Genomic DNA, 4,722 nt, shown 5'->3' on the forward strand with positions numbered 1-4,722 from the left:
CTGCTTAACGCGTCTGCTACTACATTTGCTTTTCCTGGGTGATAGTTAATCGTGCAATCATAGTCCTTGATCAACTCCAACCATCTTCGCTGTCTCATATTAAGTTTCTTTTGCGTGAATATGTACTTTAAACTCTTATGGTCTGTATAAATCTCACATCTCTTTCCATATAGATAATGTCTCCAAATCTTCAGAGCGAATAATATTGCTGCAAGTTCCAAGTCATGAGTAGGATACTTTTGTTCATAAAGTTTCAGTTGTCTAGACACATATGCAATAACTTTATCGTGCCGCATCAGAACACAACATAATCCCTAATGAGAAGCATAACTATAGATTACAAACTTTTCTTGATAATCAGGAAGTGATAAAACAGGCGCCGTGATCAATCTCTTCTTTAATTCTTGAAAACTTTCTTCACACTTCTTGTTCCATATAAACTTCTCATTTTTCCTGGTAAGCTTCGTCAGAGGTGCCGCGATCTTCGAGAAATATTGAACAAATCTTCGATAATATCCTGCTAATCCCAAGAAACTTCTCACTTCTGTTGGTGTTTTTTCCTTTCCCAATTCATAATAGCTTCAATCTTCGTTGGGTCCACTTTGATCCCTTCATTACCTACTATGTGCCCTAAAAATTGAACTTCCTGTAACTAGGGGTGTTCACGGATTGGTTTGCTCCGGATTCTTTTTTTTCGAACCGATCCAGTAAGAACGGTTTTTTGAAATTCAAAACCAAACCAGATCAATTAAATGCCGAGAACAAACCAAATGAGGCCATAAAATAATGGATTGGTTCGGTTCTGAACCACGGTTTGAGCTTAATTGTAATATCCGGGATATCGCGTGTAATTATTTTTATCAATAAATGATTATTATGTGAATTTTGGTGAATTATCTATTGATTGATAATAAATATATGTGATAAAATGTGAGTGTGTTAATTTTATTATATCCAGAATAAAATATAGATAATTAAGGTATTTTTCTGGTAATTTTTGGAGTATTATATGATTTTATATTGATTTATAAATTTATTAATTATTTTCTGAATAATTACAAAATCATTTTATAAAGTCGGGAATCGTCCAACCTCAACTGTTTTTACGTTTCTACAACCCGAAACTCGTCCGAAAACTCCTTCCTAACCTACTCTGGGAATTCCGGACATTTTCCATGTTTTGACTTTTTCGATTCCGATTACGGTTTGACCCGTACGCATCCCGTCGTACAATTTTTGATACGATAATTATTTTGATATATCAACAAAACCCGTGTTTTCGAAAGACGGAATAATATTACATTATTTTTGTATAACATGTTTTATAAAAAGCCCTGTTGGGATAATTATCCAACACGGGTATTAAATCAGATCATTTTTGCAGTTACTTAGCGGCTAAGAAACTAATTTATCGATACAAAACGATCCAACACGAACCAATATTCCATAAATATATATAGCCCTTTAATTATTTCATTTTATTCGTAAAATCATAATCAATCAGTAAACAAATAGGAAATATAGAGAAAAACCCTAAAACGTTACGTTTTTTAGAATGAAGCGTACCAACGAAGACGTTATCGAACTCCGATTCAACCGTGCAATATATCAAAATGAAGCTCTCGAAAAACCCTTTCTGAATCCACCATCTTTTTTGTGGAAGAATCAAGGTATTCTTCTTATTTATTTGTTTTTTTCGAATTTATGAAAGATTAAATTATGAAAATTTGTTTTTGATGTCGTTGATATGATTTGATGATTCCATCTTGTAGATAATATTTTTCTAGTCAATATGGTATATTATATTTCAAAAATAGGATTCAATAACATAGAGAAAATGATGTTTGATTCTGTAAAACTGAAATTAGGGTTTAAAACGATGAATGTTCTAAATCAAAATTGGGGGTTTCATTTTTAATGATTCGGGGCTCGATTGAATGACACCGATGGATAGATCGTGCAAAACCCAATCGATTCATGTGTTTGGTTTTGATAGAGGGTCCCAGAATCGACTCACCAGAGTCGAAGAACACGGCGGCGGCGTAAAACGTCGGCCGATTTTCCGACCACCATTATGATTATTTAGCGATTCCGATTCTGTAGAGTTGTTCCTAGCATCACAGAGAACGTATGCTCAGATTTGAGAGTGATTCTGGGAAAGCTCATGGCCGGCGACCATGGGTTCCCGGCGAAAGGGGGGAAGACTGTAAAAGTTACAGTTTGGCCCTCGGAGTTTTGCATAATTCACATTCTTAATACTCTAGTTTTAATATTTTCCAAAAACCAGATTATTGTTTTGATTATTTTCAAAAACAATATTCTGTAAATTTTAAAAATAAGAAAATATATATTTATTTATTTTAAATTCAGAAAATATTTATTTAATTATTTTTTTAATCAGAAAATTGTTTTTAATTATTTATTTACTTAAAAACAAATCTGATTTATTTTATTAATTAATTTTAGTTAGTTTTTAATTATTTTAATTAATCAATTAGTTTGATATTAATTCATTAATTAATTTAATTAATTATTAATTAATTGTAATTGAATTAATAATTAGATTTAATTATTTAAAAATTGATTTAAAAATCCTGAAAAATAGTTTTAAGCTTTAAAATATTATTTTAAATTATTTTTAAGGCTCGATAATTATTATAAAATTATTTTAAGGACAGATTCGAGTGTTTGAACCCTATTATTTAATTATAAAATGATTCGGAGACCTGTTTTAATTCCGAAAATTGTTCAAAAATTCGTATTAAATACCAGAAAAATCATTTTAACCTTCGAATCTTTTTTGAAAAATTATTTTGATTAAATATTTTACGTGTTATGTGCTATATGTGATCTGATTGTTGTACAGTATGATTGTAATGCATTGTTTGACTGTTTTATTCATAACTTTCAATCTGTACGTCAGATATGGGTGAAACAAAGGGTAGTTTGAAGCTTGTAACGAATATAAAGTGATGAGAAGTAATATTGATAAGTACATGTGATGTTTAATAGAGGAAGCGAGATGTAGAAAGGGAAAGCAAGTGGTTGACGAGTGAAAACCAATTGCAAGTGTTAGTAAAGTAAAAGCGGATTGATAAGGCAACTGTTCATATTCTTCTTGATGATATTATAAGTATTTTAAACTCTCTTCATTATGTTACAACTATTTCAAACAGTTTTTATTCTATATCGCAAGTACTTGAAATACTTAACCTCAAAACCTGATTCTTATTGATCTTGATCCAAAAGCCTGATTCTTCATAAACCATTAATTGTTGAATTCTCAGATACAAACCACAACTATACGATACTACTCCACAAATATATATCTACCATATATTGATTCTCGATACGAGATTTATTAACATACAAACCCTTATATCTTGTGTAAAAGATGACCAATTCTTGTAACTCCTGAACCCTTGGGTCTTCTACTTTCTGATTCTTTCCTTGACTGAAACCCAACCTTTATGATTTCCTTGTCATTTCATGGAATTACAGATCATCCTATGCTTTAAGATAAATGTTGTTTATGATTCAACTATTGATTTACATTGCTTATCATATTGTGATTCTAGTATTGGATCATTTTTAAATATGGACCAGATTCGTAGTCGGACCAGATTCGTGGTCATAATAGGCCAATGTGTGTCTTGGATTTAGTATATAGAGCAAAGCTGGGAGCCTTGCTCGGGGTTAGTGCATGACTAATCAGCAGCCTAACCTTGGTTTTTAAAATGAAAATGAATATCCAATTCTAATCATTGCTTATCAGTAAACTTGATTTCTTATATCATTTCAATTGATCATTGTTAATCTCAATTATTGTCATTGTGACTTGCTGAGCTAGTTAGCTTACTCTTGCAAATCTGTTTATATTATTTTCCATTGAAAAAGGAAACTGGTGGTAGTGAGGATCCTCAGACAAGTGTGCGAGCTAGGTATCCAGGTTAAAATTGAATAGACTAGCAGATGATGTTTGGCTTGGTTGCGTTGATAGTTTGTAATAAAGTTTAAACTTAAGTTGTAAGATAAATAAACTGGGATTTGGTACGTTGATTTGGTACGTTTGTGTAATAACTAAGATTGTGGCTTGTGGACATACTTTAAACTGTGTTGATCCATGGATTATGGTAAGTAGGGTCATTTCATATATATTATTATATTGATAAATAGGTTTAAATATGGTGTGTGTGTGTGTGTGTTGTGGGCCTCAAACTTCTGACCCGGGTTTAGAGGGCGTTACAGGTTTGACATCAGAGCTACGGTTTAAAGTCACTGTCACAAGCCTAGATTGTCAGGAATGGGTAGAGGGTTAAGATTAGTATTAGGAAATAAAGAAATAGAGTGTCGAAAGGTTGAGTGCGGCTGAATAGTAGGCTTTAGTATGATTCGTGATGAGAATCGAGATTCTTATCTAGTAACGTGATTTTCAGATAGCATTGATGGCAGATTCCTTTATTTTGATATCATCTGATTACTCGGAGCTTTCCGTCGGAGGACTGTCATCTGATCCATGTCCTGCTCTTCCACCAGTGTCAGCCATAATACCTGTTGCGACGGTTGCACTAATACGAACTATTCTACCTCCAAGTATGAGGCCACCTATTCAAGGATCTCTACCTGCTGATTCTGACTCTAATGGACATTCGGTTGCAGGTGCGTCTTAGGATTTTGTTGATTCTATTATAAATCAGATTCTCTTTTTCCCTATTTGTGAAA

Source organism: Apium graveolens, chromosome 5 (assembly GCF_009905375.1).
Source record: "Apium graveolens cultivar Ventura chromosome 5, ASM990537v1, whole genome shotgun sequence".
Taxonomy (NCBI): Eukaryota; Viridiplantae; Streptophyta; class Magnoliopsida; order Apiales; family Apiaceae; genus Apium; species Apium graveolens.